The sequence below is a fragment of the Pongo abelii genome, chromosome 9 (assembly GCF_028885655.2).
Source record: "Pongo abelii isolate AG06213 chromosome 9, NHGRI_mPonAbe1-v2.0_pri, whole genome shotgun sequence".
In the NCBI taxonomy this organism is placed as follows: domain Eukaryota; kingdom Metazoa; phylum Chordata; class Mammalia; order Primates; family Hominidae; genus Pongo; species Pongo abelii.
In genome coordinates this window covers 130,172,748-130,193,473 of record NC_071994.2, presented here as the reverse complement: position 1 = coordinate 130,193,473, position 20,726 = coordinate 130,172,748, and the positions used below count along the sequence as shown (strand labels likewise).

Here is a 20,726-nt window from a genome sequence, read left to right as displayed (position 1 = left end):
CTTTTTCTTATGGAAGGCATTCTTTGGGCTTCTAATAAGAGAAACTGACTCCAATTGACTAAAGCAATAAGCAATTTTGTTGACTAGCATAACCAGAAGGTCAGAGTTAGGTACCGCTTGATGAAGGCAATGGGTCTCTTTTTCTGTCTTTGTCTTAGCTCCTTCCTCTTCATGGACTGCCTTTTTCCCAGGCCAGCCTCCTTCATGGCCATCAGATAGCTGCCAGCTGCAAGCTGGGCAAGACACTCTGTGTTTACAGTCAGTCGGAGAAACTGTGTGGCTTTCCATCCTCTCTCTTGAGAGTGAGATAATTGGTCAGACACCCTTCAGTAATCCTCCCTTGCATTTCATTAGTCTAAAAAAGGTCACTAGCCCAATTCTGAACTGAATAGTGATGAGGAGATTAAATAGCCCTGAGAACAATTGACTCATCCAGTGAGCTGGTCATTTCCCTAAATAATACTGCCACTATTCAATGGAAGAGAAATGAAATGGATTTTGGGGAGTGACCACCTTCCCCAACCATATTTGGAAAACCTTGTGTCACCTACAATCACTGTTGACCCTAACTATCTCATGGAGAAAGGACACTGAAAGATGGATGATGTGTGCTCAGCTGTCCAGCCTCAGCCCCAGGTGTTACAGAACAACAGCATCCTAATCTTTGTGTAGTTAAGGCCAGAGGAACATTCTACATTTCACCTGCCTAACAGCCACTTCTGGTAACTACATGTGCTCAGCTGAGTCTCTTCAAGAGATCTGGTGGTTCCTTAAGGCATTTCCTCTCTTGACTACTTAGACTGATGGGTGCACCCCAGGTGTCACCACTCTGCATGCCCTCCTCTGTCATCACAATAAAGCGTCATTGGTAATTATGATCATGAATGGCCAGTAGTGGCCAAAAAATTTCATCACTAGGTTCCATTATCACGCCAAGTTCCTCTTGGCTACACTTCACCTGCCATGCCAGCAGGAATGGAAGGAGAGGCTGGTAATTAGGCTGATACAGCAGGATGCTCTGTTGTGCCTCACATTTGAAACAAAGACCCCAGAAACATAATGAACAGCAGGGGCAGGAGCCCCATTGCTACCCAGCATGGCCTCTTGAAGGAAGGTGAAGTCCTTGTCCCTTCTCCTGTTCATCAGGATCTTATTCCACATGAATAGATAAGATGAGTTATTCCTATCTCACAGCTCATGGTGGGTTGCTTGTTTTGTAGGTGAGTGCAATGTGTTCTTAGCTGATGCAGACTGTGAGGGGTGCTTAGGACTGGAGCCATCGGAAGTGCTGAACCAGCTGGAGGAATGTGAGATGGAAAGGGGTAATTAGTGTGGAGAGAAGTGAAGAATTACCACAAAAAGTGAGAGACATGGCCCAGGGAGGTGAAGAGAGGAGCAGAAGCTGAGGGAGGACCAGCCCAGGGCACATGTGGGCAGCACCTGCAGGTCCTCAGAGCCACTCTGGGCCAGTTTAGCTGGCTTGAAGGTGGAGGGTATCTGCACATCTTCAGGGAGGTGGCCATGCTATTGGCGGCTTGTGCTTTCATCCCACCTTGTCCTTCTGAAAAGAGGGTTGGTCACTGTGCTGTCCTTGCCAGAGGCTTGATTCACGTCATCTAGGCTTCCAGACTGCCAGGGGTCTGAAGGACGATTTGGGCCTCTCCATGAGTATGTGGGCTGGCAGCTTCTCTGCAGGGCTTCCTTCCCAGTCTCTACTGAGTCGTCCCAGATGCTGTTCTTATGGACACATCCCACCATCCGCTGGGGCCCAGAAGAGGAAAGTCCTTCCTGACTGTCCTCTCCCCCATCACCTCCTGCCACTGACACTTCCTGAGGGATGGTCCGCAGGTCAGATCATTACTGTTGTGGGGAGAGAGGAAGGGCACAGCAGAAATCTGGGCTGAGCTTTCCTGCCTTGTTGGTCCGTGGCCAGTGAGGCCGTAAAGGTAATTTAATGGCTGGGCAGCTTCGATTCTAGAGTGCTGCTCTGTCTCTGCAGCAGAGTACACATTGGATTGGGCCATATGGAGACTTCACCAGCAGATGCACTGGCGGCTTCCCTCTGTCTGCAAAATCTCCATTAGGTTTTTTTAATTAGACAAATGTCAGTGTTTTATTCAGGGTGGGAAACTGTTTTCTAAGTTTGACAACAATGCCATTTTCAAAGAAGAGTCTCAGCATGGTGGCTGCTTTTTGTTTGCTGGCCTCCTTTCTGCCCATGTCTCCTACGTGGAGGGGCCATGTCTAGAAATATGCAGTCATCATTGTCATCGCCAGCACCACCCTCTCTTTCTCTCTGTATCATCCCTTGAAGCTTGGGGGCTGCTTCTTGCTTCCCTCCTGCTCTCTTCTGTGCCAACCCTTTCTGTTCACGGTGACTTTCTCCTCCACAGAAGATAAAATGCAGAAAGAGTCCCTGTGGCCCAGGGCAGGTGCAGAGGGTGTTATAAAGCCCACCTTTCCTTCCCCCGGCAATGAGAACATCTGTCTTTCAGTCTTGCTCACTGCTAAGCTCAGAGGTCTAGTCGAGCATCACTGCTGGGCCTTCCTGCTGCTGACATCATCTGAGAGCAAGGATACCTGGCAGTCCCTGCTATCAAAGATGTTGCCCCTAGCAGGTGAATGGAGCATGACACGTGGGAGTTTACTGCATTCTACCAGAATAAAGAGGGGCATCTTCCAGCTAACACATTCATGTAGGTTAGTTTGTTGGGGTTTGGACCCTAGTCCAGCTGCCTTATTGGTTATGTGATGTGGAGTCTTAAAGGGGTGGAAAAACTTGCCCGATTTCCTCATCCATATGATGAGGATATTATTATTTACCTCGTGGGATTCTTGTAATAATTTAGTGAGTTAGTTTATGAAAATCCCTCAACATGGAGCCTGGACCTTAGTAAGCTCTTAGCAAATAGTAGCCAGACTCTTCACTGGAACTACCCACTAACTCATGAGTCTGACCATAGTCCTCAAATCCTTGTTATGCTCCTCTTGGCTCATACAGACAACTACAAATTCCTAATCAGAAGCTTCAAGATCTTTTCTACCCACTAGGCCCCAACCCCAAAAAGGCCTTAAGACCACCCCCAGTGATCCCTTCTCTCCAGCCAGCCCACTGTACCTTGGCTGCCTCCTCCTGCAGGTGACAGCCTTTTGATAAAGGTCTATGCATCCATCAAAGGCTGCCTCCCTTCCACTGCTTGAGCACTCAAAGTCCACCTCCTCCAGGAAGTCCTGACATTGGTCTTTTCAAAGCCCTGAACCTTCTGCGAGTAGAAGATTGAGCTGTGTGTCTAGTCCAAGAGAATTAAAATGCTGTAAAGAAAAAAATAGCTGGTGATAGACTCAGGGCCAAGTTGGGTTTGTTGCTTTGAGTTCAGATAGACAATTTAGGCTGATTTTAATGACTCTGAAATGTTTTATCTTTTACAACCCTGGAACTGCTGCTCTGCAACCTTAACAAATCGCCCGCTTTCCATCCCTCGCTCCCTGTCATCTTCAGTTAATACAGGGTCCATTAGGAGTTGAGAAACTTATTATTGCAATAAAAAAATATATCCTATCCATATCACAGACCATATATCTGAATCTTGCATAACACCCTCCCAGGGATTAATCCATATTTTAACCAAGTTTTTTATAATGGCGGTGCTTCAGCCTCATGCACAACTGTTTTCATGAAAGCTGAGACAATGACGGCAAAAGGTCATCTCTGAGGTCAAGATCCTGCCTCTCCTAGGGTTATGGAGAGCAAAGAACATTTCTCCCTTCTCTGGTAGGCTTCCCAAGGGACTGCTGGCCTGCTGAAAGGGTGGAGGACACCAGAGACAGGTGCTGTTGCGACTCCATTCAGCAGAGCCTTTTCTCAGTTGTTAATTACCCACGAGGTGTATTGGGGGGGATATATCTCAACTCAGAGCACTCTGTCATCCTCAGAGCCATGCCCTGAGAGTTTGTGCTTAGCATGTGCTGAAGGAATAGGCATGGCTCTCACTCTGTGGGTACGCTGGGAGCTGGGCACCGTGCCTGAGGTGGAGCTACAGATATGCAAGGATGAGTGCAATGCATCCTTGCTCTCTTGCCTTGAGGAACTCTCAGGCTAGTGAAGAAGTCCACACTTGATCCCAGGGCCACACACTTATAATGTAAAGAGTCCCAGGCTGGAGCCTGGGTTTTAGTGCCACACCTCCCATGAACTCCTCCCTCTCCAACCCCATTCCTTCCCTGCCTGAGAAGAGAAATTAGGTCTCCCACACTTCATGGTCATGGTGACCTGTGTCTTCATGGTGGTCATTCAGATTGCAGTTACAGTTGGCCCCCTGTGTCGCCTGGATTCTGTACCTTCAGAGTTGATTCAACCAACTGTGAATAGATAATATTTGAAAAATAAAAATCAACGGTAAAAAATAACACAAATTTAACGTAACAACTTTAAATAATATAACAAATTTAAATAACTATTTACATAGCATATATTTTTATTATGCATTATGAGTAATCTAGATATTTAAAGTGTATGGAAGGATGTGCTTAGGTTATATGCAAATACTACATCACTTTATATCAGAGGCTCGAGCGTCCACAGATTGTGATACCAAAGAGGATCCAGGAACCAGTCCTCCTTGAATAGCGAGGGATGACTGCATATATTTGCCTGAGTCTTTGTTCAACATTTATCTTCCTACCTAGACCATAGGTCCCATAAAAGCAGAAACTATTATATTTAATCTGTTGTGGAATCCCCAGTTTCTGGTGTATAGGAAGCCCTTTAATACTTGTTAAATGAATGAATTTGTGATTTTGAGCAAATCACTTACCTTTTGTGACCTTCAGTTTTTTTGATAATACCAATAGTAATAGTCAGTGTTTCTAGAACGTTTACCCTATGCCCTGCCTTGTTCTAGGTATTTTATATAATAATTACAATTAACCTTTACAACAACCCTGTGAAGAAGTCACTATTATTGTCCCCACATTGCATATGAGAAGACCAGAGCACAGAGAGGTTAAAGTGACTTGCCCAAAGTCACACAGCTGGTAAGAGATAGAGGCCAGTTTTGAACACAAACAGTCCTGCTTCGGAGTCCCTGCTTTGGTTGGACGAAATGATCATAAAGATCTCTTAGTCTTGGCATCCATGAATGTCGAAGCAACCAATTGGAATATCCACCTAGATTTATTTATCTAATAAATATTTATCAAGTGTCTATTATGTGCCTAGGCACTGCAAATACGGCAGTAAACAAAACAGATATTTGCCTTCATAGGACTTGCATTCTGACGGGAAGGGGCAGGATCATAAACAACATACATAACAGATTTATATGTTAGGTACTGATAAGGGCTATGGAGGAGAAGAAAGCAGGGAAGAATTTGGGGGCTGTCTTTTGGGTGGCGGTGTGACATCACAGGAGGTGGTCAAGAAAGCCTTTGTTGAAAAGGTGATGTATGAGTAAAGATCTGAAGAAAGTGAGGAGCAAGCCACGCAGATCCCAGGGGAAGAGCATTCCAGGCAGAGGGTGAGCAGATGCCAAGACCCTCAGGAGGAAAGGGCCTGGACTTGATGGGGGAACTCAAAAGTTCAGTGTGGTTGGGCAAAATGAGCCAGAGGGGAGAATGGGAAGAGATGAGGTTGCAGGGCAGCAGGGGCCCGATCCTGCTGACTTCATGTCCATCTCGTCACTTCAGTCTCATTTCCTGTCCTCAAGGCCTGTCTATCCCATTAGACTAGGGGAAAAGATGCATTGATCTTTATAGCTCTAGACTTTAGCTCCAAGCCTTGCCATAGTTGGTACTCAGAACGCTTTTTGAGCAAATGGTAGAAGAGCTCCAATACTTTAAAAAAAATGTGGTTGCCGAAGTTCTCTTATGCTTTTCAACCTGTCCTTCCAGCAAAAAGTGTCTTTGCCTGGCCTGGCATCTGCAAGACATCTTTTTCTTATAGCTCACTGTGTTGTCTGAGGTCACTGTGTTGTGTGCCATTGGAAATGCCCCTGCCTTTCAATTTCCTCTCTATCGCAGCCATCACAAAGTGTTGGGGAAACTATGATATTCTTTGATGAAAATACTCATAACTATATTTGACACAGATCATGATCTGATAAAATACAGACCCCTCCCTCGCCTAGGTTCCACATCGTGTTCAGGGCATCTTCACAGTGGACTTGGGAGGCACCTGGAGCTCAGGTTCACTCACCTTATTCAATCAGTGGGGGTCTAGGGAAAGAGTTCAAGGGACATTTCCAAATGGAAGGTGGGTAGTTTCATATTTTAACCAAGTCTTTAATTCAAAATTTAGATATTCTGACAATGGTACCAGTGGGATCCTTTATTGCTTGATTCATTTATGGTGTGGTGGGCCCCATGAGGAATGGGTTGACATGCATGAGAGCAGTGTCCTTGTATAACAAAAGGAAACTAAGGATTCCTTCCTAGGTCTGCTTCCCTCCTCTCTTTCAATATCTAAACAATGAACCTTTCTAAATGCTTTTTCTTTATCAAATAGAATTACACAGAAAAAGAAAATGTAGGGCTCAGCCAAGCCACTCTGACTTCCCTTCGTGGACCTCAGAAAGGCAAAGCCATCCATTCAGGAGGCAGAGCAGACGTCCCAGGAAGAAGCCACAGGCAGCCTTGCACTGTGGGCTACAGAGGAGGCGCTGGGGATCCGAGTGCAGTGCAGACTTTCGGGATCTAATTTGCCTTATGATGCGTGTACTTCACATCTTCTGTGTTTAATGCTAGTCCTGATTTTTGGTGAATATAATGTTCCCATACATGCTCAAAAAACAGTGAAAGGAAATGAGATCTGAAGCAAAAACAAAAACAAAAAACAACGCTGTTTTTCATGGCAGGAGGTTCCCTATCCACTCCTCTGCTGGAGGGAGATTAAAGTTACTGGGCAGAGGCAGCAATAAAAAAAGGTTCAAGGTTCTTGCCATCTGGTAGGGGCTGTAACATGTCTCTTTGGGAGTAACCTTGCTGCTAATACTTCTGTGCCCTAAGCCTCAGTTTCCCTCTTTTGATAAGACTGATCATTCCAGTTCTCCCAATACCTCCCTACCTTTTAATGCTTCTTTTTAAGAAAGCAAACAATGAAAAGTGGCTCTGCAGTCACACAAGGCGTGAGGTTTGGATTTCCGAGACTGGGAGCCATGTCTTTGAACATCTTGCTTCTTGAGCAGTCAGCCCGCAGAAAGGGAGCTGTCAGAAAGTCTTCCAGGGAATTGGAGTGTACAGAGAGAAAAGAGAGCCTGTCTCTGAGTGAGGGAATTCAGAGAGGGGCAGGATGGGCTGGAGCCTGCTGCAGTGTGATGGGAGCCTGGGGCTCTGCACACCTCCCGGCCTTGAAGTCGGCCTGGCATTTTGTTCTACAAAGCATCTGCTTCAGCAGATAAAATGATTTTTGACCTGGAGACCTGAACTGACAATTTTGTAGACAAACCCCAAACAGAATGGCTCTGCCTGTCAGCCTGTTTCATCTCCGTGCATCCTCACTTAGCTCTGCTGCACCAGGAATTTTGCATGGCTGGATGTGGACAAAGTAACCCCTGAAGTGCTTTGGGGAGTCATGTCCCCACTGGAGGCTCTCCCCAGTGTGCTCATTAGGCATCCACCCGAACTGGCAGTGGCAGATAGGGTTCTGTGTTGTCAGGCTGTGGCGGTACACAGTTCCATCTCACATAGGTCTCTGGTGTTCTCTTAAGGGTTCATGGCCAGACAGATTGGAGAATGGAGAGATGCCATTTAGCACACCGAATCACACACCAAGCCACTGTGCAGGATGAGCCTTGCAATGCTTTTGCGGGTCACAAGCAGGACAGGTTCAATAAGGCCTAAAAAGAAAGATCCCTCTCCCCACCCTCTGACCCCTGAGCAATGAACAGTAAATGCCACAAATTACCTTATGGGCTTAGATTCTTAATGAGAAAGACGTTATGGAAAGACTTACTTAATGTGTAGCCCTCTGCCAAGTTGATGCATTGCGATTATTTAGGGGTCTTTACCCCATGATAGCATTGTGTAAATGAGAAAAGAAGGCAGTTGAAGGTTAGAAGTTTCCCATCAACTCCCAGGAATCCTGTATACCTGGTGCAGCCCCTCAGCTTGCAGCCCCCTCTGGAAGCATCTCCTTCACTAAAAAATATCACCCACCCTCCCCTTGCCGTGGAAGGTGACTTATTGGAAGTAAGCCAAACCCTGCCTTCAAGTAGGGAAGCCATGGAATCAAGCCCGTTCCTCCTCTACAAGCTGAGCTGTGTGGTATGAGAACCTTCTGTTGATGACACACAGCTGTCTTCATGGACCCCAACCATCATGTTGCCCTTTTTGCCAAACCAGGGAATAACCCAGTCTCTTGAAACTTCTCTCCCCTCTGAAGCATTGCCACAAATACCCATCTGAAGATGAATTTTTGTTACCCACTATTTCTGTATCATCATCATCATCATCATCATCATCATCATCCCCATCATGGATAGTCAATTATTTGTTATAACTTAGCTATACTTGGAGTTGTCCTAGATACCATCAAAGAACATTTTTACAGTTTCTCTTCTCTGGGATCTTAATGTCTCTGAGGAATAGCATTGATGCTTACAGACGCAAAGATAATGCTACAAATATTGAGTGAACATAGGATAAAAATAGGAGAGACAAGATTAAATATGTACATTATGCATACTTCCTCCTTTGACCCCCTACCCCCAAGCTATAGCTGCGCTAAACTGTAGCAGGAGACAGATTGTTCTTGGTATAAGTAAGAACAGCCTTGTAAGACAGATTATTTCTTTTCCTGCTGTCAAAAACATATATTTAAAGTCATTAGTAGGAAGCCATCAGCAGCTGAGCTAAGAAGTGTGGCTAAGAAGTTTTAAGGAAATGTTATTAGGAATGACTTCTAATTCATAAAAGATTTTCTGATCAAATATCTGCTATGTTAACATTGCTTCGGAGCAGCTTCCTTTTATCAGCTGCACTATCCCCACTAGTGATCAGTCTTATTGGAGTCAGAGATGCAGTAAACATCAAGACCCAATTTAACTAGCAATGGCAGAATAGCAAATAATCATGAGTTTGGGGGCTTCAGGCCATAAAATACAGACATTTACCTTGAATGTTGATTTAAACCATCTGTATATTGTGCTAAATGAAACTTGGAATATATTGTCTGAAGTTCAGTGTCCAAATGATAAAAATAGTCCTAAAAACTTTACCTGTATGCTAAAAAGAGGCTTCAAAGGGGATGGTCCTCTTAGAGTGAGGCAGTTTGCTCTAGGCCATCTTCATAAAATCATAGCAATTTAGAGTTGCAAAGGACCTTCAGGGTTTTGTAATCTGGCCTCCTCACAATGCAGAAATCCCTGCTTGAGAATTACCTCCAGGCCAGAGTTGAGATGTGCTGTCTACCAAGGGGAATGCTATTATAGGGTCACCTTGTAAAGAACTGGTTCTGTTCCAGGGTGAACCAAGGGATTACTTTCATTGTTGGGCACCTGAAGCTAATGCAAGCCTACCAAGCAAGGTACCCAAATAATCCAGTCTCCCTAGAGGGGGTAGCAATAGAACGTCTAATATATTAAATTGCCTTTGGTTTAGGACCGTCTTCTTATTTTTTCCACCAGCAACATCCATTGTTATGTTGACCTATTAAGGTGATTACAGAAAGCATTGGTGGCCCAACATATCTCATTTTCACCATTGTCAGCCTCCTGCAATTGCAAGCTTCTGAACATGTCATAAATCCAATAGACCAAATGTCTCCAGGAGCTCAGCAAAAAGGCTACAGCTTTTTTGTTTCCACTTAGGCCAGGGTTATGGGTAGTAATAAACTCAGAAGTCAAGGCCAGAAATGTGATAATAGTAGGAAATGAGAAAAGGGTTAGAGAAAGAAAAGCTAAGTCGGAAAAACGCTCAGCTCTCCTTGCTTTGCTGAGTTTTCAAATTCATTACCAGCCTCAATTATTCCTCAATTTTAATCTCTAATTAAACATTGCCACAGACACTGTATCCATGGAGGGTTGAATTTAAGTGGCCTCTCTTTAATAATTGTGCAACTATGATCCCTGCACTGTTAACCCAGAGAAAAAGAGGAAAAAATTAGTTTAAAAAAAAAAAAGAAAAATGTGAGTGCCTAAACTTCATACCAAATGATAATCACAGAGGGACATTATTTTCCCTCTAAATATAGCAAAGATGACTACAAGGCTTCCAGCATTTTTCTATAATAATTTCTTAAATCAGAAGCATATTTGCCGATGAGAGAGTGCTTTACCACAGCTATTCTTTTTTAAATAATTAGACAAGTAAGAAAACAATAGGCAAAGGTACAATATGCTGCTGAGTAAATGATACTATTTTTTGCTTATTTCACAAGGTCATAGGACCTGGGCTTCCTTTTTTTAAAAAAAAAGTATTATTCAGATGAAGTAATGAAATAAATATGAGCAAAGACATTGGATGGTAGCATTTTGCTATCCGGATCTCTGTTTATTTAAAGAAAAGTCTTTCTGAGAGATGAGGGTGCAACCATGTAGCCTCAGAAGGAAATGTGATTAAAACACAAGCAGGAGGAAAACAGAATACAAAATTGCATCTCTTCCATGACTGTAGCCCTTTAAGAACTAGTTTTTTCCATCCAGAATATTGGAAAAGAGCTGTGTCCCAGTGTTTGCCCAGCATCCTGTCTGCTTCCTAACATACTTTGTAGGTTTTCTCATTCATCTGCCTCAATAGATTGTGGACTCTGGAGGAGAGGGACTTTGCTGCACACTTCTCTGTATCCACAGGGATTAGTGCCTTGCCTGACACATAGCAAGAACCAAACAAATGTTTGTTAAACAAATTCACTGCATTAGGGGGATATACTTATGAGAGCATTCTTTCACATTCCCTTCTATAAAACTTTAACCTAGTTTCATAAGAAATATACATTTTAAAGTCATGAGCAACTATATATCCCATAAATATGTGCATATAGGTGTGTGCATGCACATATTTCAAATAGATTAATTCAATCCAAAGAATTGGGATAAATGTAAGCCAGAAATGTTAAGCAATGGGATCCTCTTCCTCTATAACAAAGACACGAAAGTGTGTGCCACCTCACCAAGAACTGGATTTCTTTTGTAGAATATCTAGAGCCCTCCCCACAGTGGGTATTTCCTTGCCAGCATCAATGACAGCACCTTTTGGTGGAACAGCTATCAGGCCAAGTAGCCCCAAAGCCCATGCTTTGTGCATGCTCCAGGATGATGAGACCACTGGAACAAGCCTCCACAGCTCCTTGCAACTGAAAGTTGATGCCCAGAAGCCAGGATAGTCTTTGCAGAATCCGAGTGCAGAATCCAACTAACACCTGGGGGGTATTAGTCATTCTCCTGCATAAGAGAAGAGTGGAGAGGCAGGGCCCGGCCCTATGACCCTTGAGACATTCCATGCTGCAGTTGGGGTGTGCCTGAAGCCACCTGGCAAACAACTGGTGTCACTTTAGCTGTGAACTCTAGGATGGCATTAGTTCCAGGAAAACTCACTGGTTGTTTCTTTGTTTCAAGGAGGAAAACCAGTTTTTGAAGGAGTTTGCCCTCCAGAGGCATGAATATTATTCAGGCTATCAAGTGAGGAAGGGACGATTTTCAAACTCTGCCCTTAAAACACATACAGTCATGTAGGGGAGATGAATGGGAATTGCAAACCCATGTTCAAGGGGTCATCATCTGTATGTGGACATCATATATAATGGCTTTAGACATCCAAGTTGTGACTTAAATAGGATAATGGTTCAGGTGCTTTCAGCACCACCAAGAGGTTCCCAGCAGGACCACCATAGTCCCAAGCCATCACCCATGCTTTCTGCAGACAGTATCCTCCATCGTTGCTCACTGAATTGTTCCTGTGCTCCCTCTGGCTCTTCACATTCTCTTCCGGAGAGAATGGAGCTGGATTTGCTGAGACTCTGCAGATTTTCCAGACTAGCAACTAACTATCTCCTCTCCAAGAAACCCCCTGCTTCCCAAGGAAGAAGGGACAACTTCTTACCACAAGGGTGAAGATGAGTCATTTGTCAATACTTCAACAGAAAAGAAAACGGTGAGAGCTAAACACCTAAAAGAATCGTTAACTTGAAGCAGGTACTATGTGCTGTGCTGGTTATAGGAATATCCCAGAGTCTTTTTTTTTTTTTTTTTTTTTGAGACGGAGTGTCGCTCTGTCACCCAGGCTGAAATGCAATGGCACGATCTCGGCTCACTGCAACCTCTGCCTCTCAGGTTCAAGCGATTCTTCTGTCTCACCCTCCTGAGTAGCTGGGGCTACAGGTGTGCACCACAATGCCCAGTTAATTTTTGTATTTTTAGTAGAGGTGAAGTTTCACCATGTTCGTCAGGCTGGTCTTGAACTCCTGACCTCGTGATCCACTTACTGTTGGTCTTTGTCATTGATTTCTAACTTGAATATCCTTCAGGTTCCTATCTTTCTATCCTCCCCTTCCAACTTTCCCTTTTTTCCTACAGTTTTACATACAAAAAATCAGTTACTTGAGTTAACTTGCAACTGTTTTGAAAATGTCTTTAAATAAGTGCAATGTATTCCCTCAAACAGAATATTCTGAAAGAGCTCAACAGCCCTGAAGATATACAATCAATACTTTGCCTGAACCATTGATACCCTTGCCCATCACTTAAATATCATTACAGGAAAGATTTCAACAAGATCACGGCACATTATACTTTAAAGTTTGACTTTAAAAGATGCCTGGGCTTTGCTGAAAGGCATTAGTAATGGAATTCTTTATCTTTGAGCTTAATTTATTCTGAGGATAATAGGGCCATTATCTTAAATCTATTTTTTTTCCAACAGAGAAAACAGGCCTCAGAAGTCCAGCACTCACAAAGAAATCATTGTTTAATTACTTTTTTGTTTAACTCTTTGCAGAAGGAAAGGGAATTGGAGAATTAATATGCATTCCTATCAGGTTGTTATCAATAAACATGCAGGCTTTCTTTTTTGTGTTTGTTATTTCTATTTCTAGACTTCTCTGAATTTCTCACAAGCCGGAACTCCTTGCACTCAAGGAAGACTCTGAGTAGTTCTAAACCCCATCCGAATCACTTTTCCTCTGATCATTGGTGGTGAAGGCGTCTTTGATCTGAATAATGCAAGTGATCCAAAACTGAAGGGCTGATGTTCTAGTAATAGGTGACTTGCTATAAATTAGGCACGTGAGAGCCTTATGTTTACACACATGGGAACAGACACACTCACATTTAGTTTCCTGACCCAAGCAGTGTGTCTCCATAGTGCAAAACAAGTGATTTGGAGAGCAGAGAAAGTGACCCACCAGCTAACTATTCCTTTTACAAAACAACCACTGCCATGCAATTAATATGACTATTTGTTACTTCCCCTCATTGCAAATTTGCTGAACTAAAGAGTGGTTTTGGCTTTGTAGAAGATTTGAGCACTAGGAAAGCTCCAAGATGTTCTGTGTCTAGGAGCTCTTCCAGAGTCTCCACTTGCTTACTTTTTCTGTTCTAAAACCTCAACTACTAGGCCTCAACGACAACATTTTTGGCCACGTTTGAGGATTACTTGTAAACTACATGGTGTACCCAGTTGTTACAGAACTTCAGGGGCAGCTGCTTCACTAGCCCTAGTTAATCAACCTTCCTACTCAGCCTGGACTTAATCAATCTTCCTGCTCAGCCCTTTCACTTGATAGCACCTTTTGCTATAGCTGTTTCCAGAACCTCAGTCCTTGATTTGCCCGGTCAGATATGCCAATTGGTGACAATGGAATAGCCTTTCAAAGGTTGAGTGGTGATCCAGATTTAAGGAAGCTTTGCCTTCATTGTCTTTGTCTCAAATTGGTTAGATGGAAGGAGAAAAGTGAGCACCATTTTAATTCTCAGAAGAGGAAGTTAATCAGTGTTCTGCATCTGACTTTCACCTCCCTCCTTCCTTTCCTTTGTCAGTTAGGATAGGTGACACTTCTTTTCTTTTATGGCTATTATCAGAGATTTTGTGTTTAATAGTTGCTGGGTCACATTTTACAAGTGCAAATGACTTTGATGACCTCCATTTACTTTTTCTTAGCTATCTTCATGTCTACAAGGAGTGAAAAGCTATAAAGCATTCAGGCAGGCTCCTGTTTTGATCAGCCTTTCCAGGTGATCATTATACCCAAGTCAAAAAGTCAATGCACTCCCCAAGTGAGAAATATATATATATATATTTCCAGTGCATCTCCCGGGTTTTTTCCCATCCTTGTGAGACACTTAGTTTGTAACTGACTCTCTAACCGGCCTTCCACCTTCTGTTAACCTTTATTACCTACAGTCAAAGGGACCTCAGGCATGCGAGAGACCTCCCCACGCCCCGCAACTCCCCTGTGACTTTTAAGTCTCATCTTAAAGCATCCCCCTCTGATTGTTCAAGAGGATAAAGGAGGTTTGGAGGACAGTTGGGAAAGGGGGCCTGGATTGTAGCCATCAAAATCACCACTTAAGTTGGCATTTATTCCATGTTCTAAGTCATGTGCTATTTTTTAAATTGAACATAAGTTGCAAAGACTTGAGTTAGTCATATTTCTCAGCTTATGGCACATCATAACCCATCTAAGAACTCTCTTTTTTTATATTTTCCATCTTCGTCTCTGGTCCTCACTTCCGTTTCCCTTCCTTTACCCACAGGTAACTATTCTATGTTTGATAAAGGTCTTCAAAAATATATGTAAAGTACAGGGTGTTATCTATATGCATGATTTTAATTTACCTAAAGGACATTGTGCTACAGATATAATTCTGTTTCTGCTTTCACCTAACACTGCTTTTAGGAATTGTTCGTATTGTTAGGTATCTGCCCACTTCATTGTTTCTAATTGCTGCATTCACAAAATTTCATTGTCCATTCTGTTTTGATGCATCTGTAGGTTGCTTCTAATTTCCCACTGTGGGAGAATCCTAGCATTCATACCACTAGACAACACTTACTTATGTGCCTTAAGATATACGCATGCACAATTTCCTTAAGTACTGCCAGGAATATTCTAAAATACCCGACCAGTTTTTATTCTCAACACTGGTTCAGGGGGGTTCCAGTTTCCCCACTTGCTCCCCAGTCCTTGGTATCCTTCAGTTTTCTAATTCTTGCTAACCTAATTGGCATAAAGTAGCCTTTCATTGTCCTCGTTACTAATAACTTTGATCCTAACTCTTTACTTCCACCTGTCCACAAGATAGGTGACTGTGGCATCAGAGACTGGAACCAGGGCAAACACCACCTGGGAATGCCTGAAATAAAATGTTTGATTCTACAAGGCAGTTGTCTAAACTTCCCAACCCATGTGAGCTCCAGGCCACACAGTGACTGCTAAGATTCTGTAGGAATTCAGTGACATAATAGTGCTAGACCAGCGTGGACAGTCCAAACTCCCACCCACTCCCCCTTCCCAAGCAGAGGAAGAATCATGTGTCCTCCACAGTCCCAGCAGCAACTCGAGGTGCCATACATCAGTGGATATGTGCAGACTTACTTAGTTTAACATTTGTGTCAAAGTAACCCACAAGTGCCATCTTATCAGAGGATCAATTTTATATCAGAGGGTGATTAAATTCTTTTTCATGAGAATAAAATGGGCTTTTGCTGCTGCATGTTGTACTGCTGCTCGTCCGAAACTGGAGATGAAATCAAAGTGGAAGAGATTTAACCAAATTATCTATCTTCAGAAAATAAGCTTTGCTGCAAATGTATTTTTGATGTGGTATTGTGCAACATGGAGAGAAGAGAAATAAAAATACCCTAATGGTCTGTTATATACAAACAGGAGGAGGCTATGCCTTTAACCCTCTGTGGGAGTTGATTTCCTGTTCTGCTCCTTTTGGGGGTGGGGTTATGTAGGGTTGACAGGTGAGTGACAAAGGTCCAAGTTCATGATGGACTGTTCTGGGGTACAGTTGAATTGCACATTCATTTTTTTCCCCCAAAATAAGAGAACGCTTGGGGAAGGCTTTCCATTTTCTATAAAGTTAAATACCTTAAAGGGAAGCCTGTCCTAAACTGTGTCATCTTCCCCTCATGACTGTCCCCTCAGTCCTGGACATTCCAGGACCGATCTCCTCCTCATGAGATTCCCCTTCAGCTTGGGAAAACACTCAGCAGGTTCTGCCGCCAACCTGGTGTCCTGAGGCCAAATTGCTGCCCTTCCCCATGGGACCACGTGTGCTCCTCTGACCCAGGGTGACCAGAAGGGTTTGCTTTAGTTGCGGAGTTGTTTGTAGCCCGTATTCATGAGATGAGCTTTCTTATTTTAATAACTTGGATAGGAGGAAGAGCAGGGAAGAGAGAGGAGAAGGCTGCCTACTAGGGATTGTTGGTACTTGGAGGGTCTGTTCTTTCCCTGGCCTCTTCTTAGAATCTTTTGATGCTGCAAAGTCTTAGAGTAACAAAAGAAAGGAGCCAGAAATATCAAGCAAAAGAAATGGCAATGCCTGTTAAGATCCCCACTGCGTGTGGAGCACATGATGATATGTGATTGGGGGTAAGAGTAGAAGCTATGAAAGAAGAGAACATGCGCTTGGGTAATATCTGAGCAGTTACATGGTTCTAGAGTTGGAACACGTGGTGAGAATGAATCCCCACATGTCAGAGGCTGCCAGAGAGCTTGCTGTGGCCATGGAACCCCTCACCTGGGTGTCTGAGCAGAGCAACGGCCCTCAAAAGAGTTAAAGTCCCAGCCATTCCCTCGGTCTCCCATGCACTGCATGGTGGGCATTGAAGCCCATGGACAGGCCCCATGTTCTCTACACAGCTTTCTAGGATATTTGCATCATCATTCCATTCACTAGGATACCCTCAGCTCTCCTGCTTCTCAGATTTTGATGTTTTTCTCATACAGACAGCATGCCTGTCTGTAGCTCTGGAAAGGGCATGGGCATCTCAAGAGGACATACAGGAGAGCCACGAAGAGCATCTCAGAGACCAAGGTCAAATGTGGACAGAGGTCAGAGAAGCCCCTGACCTGCTCAGGTTTGCTGGGAGATGCTGCTATTTCTCATGGACCATGTTCATCCTTGCAGACTAGCAGAGTTCTGTCTTGGATGGTATAGGGTTAGTTTCTTAGGTATCCCAACCGCCTAGCAGTGGATTAGAGAACTCACAGAGTCCTGGAGAACTACTTCTCTCTGACTAATGAAGGACTTGCCTTTAACAGGTCCAGCTTTTTGTTTGCTATAAGCTATACATGTACTCTTTAGGGAAAAACAAGAAAAGAAAAAAACTACTTGCAAGATAAGTAAAGAGAAATGTAATCCCTGAGTGGGATGAAGGTGCTTTGAAATGAATGGGGGATAATCCTTTTGTTGTCTATTACAAATGCACTTTATTTCTGCATTATCTAGCTATGAGAATTTGCCATTCGCTCTAGTGACAACACCGCTGCAGTTTCTTCTCTTTATGTCACATTAAGTGAGTGCTGCAAGGCGTGTTTATTGCCTGAGGTCTGAGGCAGCCACCCACTGGGGGCAGCTGGGTCATGTGGTCACTGAGGTTCCCGACAGAATGAGTTCTGAACCAGGCTCAGGACAGCAGTAAAGGGAAAGTTAGGGAGGTGACCCTGTGAAGCTCCAACCCCCACCAGCTCCAGAGGCTGGGGAATGCAACACTCTGTGCACGGGAGCCTTCAGTAACCAGAACAGTAGTAACCCTGTCCCTTGCTGGGTCTAAGACCTAGAACTAATGTCTCCCTCTCCGGTTCTGGCCTTCACTTCCCTTAAAGGGATGGCAGGAGAATCCCAAAGGCTTGTCCCAGAGCATTGCTTTGGAAGTTCCTTTCTTCCTCTCATCTCTTCCCTCATGCCCTCTCTGCTTTCCTTCTCCCTTTCCTTCTTTCTTTTTTCTTTTTTTTTTTTTTTTTTTTTGAGTGACAGAATCTCACTCTGTTGCTGAGGCTGCCAGTGGTGGAATCTCTGCCTCCCGGGTTCATGTGATTCTCCTGCCTCAGCCTCCCAAGTACCTGGGATTACTGGTGCCCTCCACCATGCCTGGCTAATTTTTGTATTTTTAGTAGAGACGGGGTTTCACCATGTTGCCCAGGCTGGTCTTGAACTCCTGACCTCAAGTGATCCTCCCGTCTCGGCCTCCCAAAGTGCTGGGGTTACAGGCGTGAGGCACTGCACCCGGCCTTCTTCTTCCTTTCACAAGAAGGAAGCTCCGTGTGGGGAAGCAGCCGTCCTGAAGCACTAGGAATCGTCGCAGGCTGCAACATTTGAGAACCGAGAATCTCTGTGCCTGGGAGCTCCTTATTTTAAAGCCCGGTCTTTCCTAGGCTAATCCTGTGACTCTTGCAGAGTGCTCCCCTTGAAAATCCCCAGAGAGGATGGAATACACTGTGAATGATCTTATCTCAGGACCCTTCTACATGCCTCTCTCTGCCTAGAATGGCTTTCCCTCCACTGTGTGTCTAGTCATTTCTGCTCATCCCTCAGAGCTCAGCAGAAGTATCACTTCCTTTAGGAATCTCCTGATCCCCACTGAATAGATCAGACCCACTATTCCTTCATAGCATCTGGAACCTCTTTATTATACTTAACACGATTGATCAATTGATTGATTTTGAGACAGGGTATCTCTCTGTTCCTCAGGCTGGAGTTCAGTGGCATAATCATGGCTCACTGAAGCCTCAACCCCTTGGGCTCCAGGGATTTCACCTCAGCCTACTGAGTAGCTGAGACTACAGGTGTATGTGCCACCACACCTAGCTTCTTTCTTTCTTTCTTTTCCTTTTTTTTTTTTTTTTTTGAGATGAGGTCTCATTATGTTGCCCAGGCTGGTCTCAAACTCCTGGGCTCAAGGGATCTGCCCACCTTGGCCTCCCAAACTGTTAGGGTCATAAGCATGAAGCACCACACCCAGCACTTAACAGGATTTGAAATAAGAATCACTCAAAGCATTTGCTGCCTGCTGTGGACTCCCTACCCTGGGCTGTAAACTCTGGAGGCAGGGATGATACCTGTCTTGCTCACCACGACACCCCTACACCTAACACAATGCCTGGACCATAGCTTCAAGTGAATAGAAACTTACCCAGCAAATAAATGAAATTAAGACAACTCTAGCTTTCTCTACTTTGTGTGTATTCCCCTCAATTCATCACTTCCTTATTTTTCCTTAAGAGGAAGGCAGGAAGTCTGAGCACCAACAGTGTCTCTCAAACCCACACCACCCTGGGGGGCCACCCCAACAGGACGAAGTGGACATGTCAACAGTGGAAATGTATTTTGTCATGTTTTCCAGCTGCACCAGGGGAGAGCCTGCTGAGGCTGCTTGAGTCTCAACACTGTCATACCCGCCATCTCATTATCTACAGCCACATCTAAAACCCACATGAAATACCAAGTCACACACGGCTCTGGGAAAGACATTTTACAGAGACCATCTTATGAGTTTTTAATCTGCCTCCTGAGAACTTACAGTCTAAGAAATAGAAAACTGATTCCAGTAAACATGCCCAGAATATGCTAGCAGCAAGATTAAAACACAAAACTATGAATGTTAAGGTATTTATAACATGCATCGTGTAATAGGATAACATTTTTCTTAGCGGGAAGGAGCACATTTAAGTGCATTCAGATGTGGGAGAGGGAGATTGGCCAGCTAAGGAGATTGGACTGAGTGGATGTGGAGCTTCTAAGTCCAGAGGAAAACAAATGATCAGCTCACGGTGACCCAGGTAGCCAGGCCTTCCACAGGGCTGATTCCACAGTCTAAAACTTCTAGGCCTTCAGGTGGCGGTTCAATGTTTCCGTTTAGGTCATGAGCTCAGCAACAAATTAAGTAAAGTGTCCCCAATAAATGCTAATAAGCCCCAGGAGGAAACAAGGGCATCCCCATGCATGCCAAATGCACTCATTAGCATCCCTGCTATTATGAAGAATAGCAAAATGACCTTGCAATCATTAGAAGCTTAAAATGCTATGACTTAAGTTTAGAAGGACACATATTACATTGTAAAACCTAATTAGTGTTACCTTTGCTAATTGCTGCCTGGCACTGAACTGGATAAAATAAATGCATGACGGATGTTCCGGGGCATCGGACATAACCCCATCACTATTTTTAAAAGAAGTAAAATTATAGAAGAGCCTTTTGAAAAGGTGTTTTTAACTGAGTTGTTTGATGGAAGTGAGGGAAGCGTGGGCAGTCCGTGCATTTATTTGTATGAATCCTAAATGCTGAAATTTTCTCCCGAGAACACTGTTCTTCTCCTGTACTTCTTTAATGTGAATGTGAGGATATCAAACAACGGAGGAAATTACGATATCGTCAAAATCCAACCACAGCATGAAAACAGCTGTGCAGGGATATAGTGAAATCCTATCCCACAGGCAATTAGAATACTCAGCCCTATCCTAGCCCGATTCTGCAGCAGGGATGTCAGGCAGTGCTCTGTGTCTAGGAGCAGGTTCGTCCACTAGATAAGCTCTACCCGAGCCTCTCTTTTGTCCTCTCTTGAGTAGGTCTCGAGGGCTGTATGCACTACCGTGGAAATGTCAATGAAGCCAGACCCCTTCTCCCATCTGGAGGCTGTCATGGCCATAGTGCTGGCGGCATAGAAGTCAGGTCATGTTGTAGTTTCTACTTGGCTACTGGAGATGAAATCAGCCAGAGAAAAGGGGTCATGCCTCCAGCCACACCTGCCCACCGGAAACACACACACGTGCACATGCACACACACG

At 44.1% G+C, this 20,726-nt stretch overlaps 1 protein-coding gene across 6 annotated transcripts in view; it reads left to right on the top strand.

The window, feature by feature from the left end:
• Positions 1-20,726, top strand: part of KIRREL3 (kirre like nephrin family adhesion molecule 3) — a 594,169-nt gene that overhangs the window by 89,514 nt on the left and 483,929 nt on the right. The window lies entirely within an intron of this gene.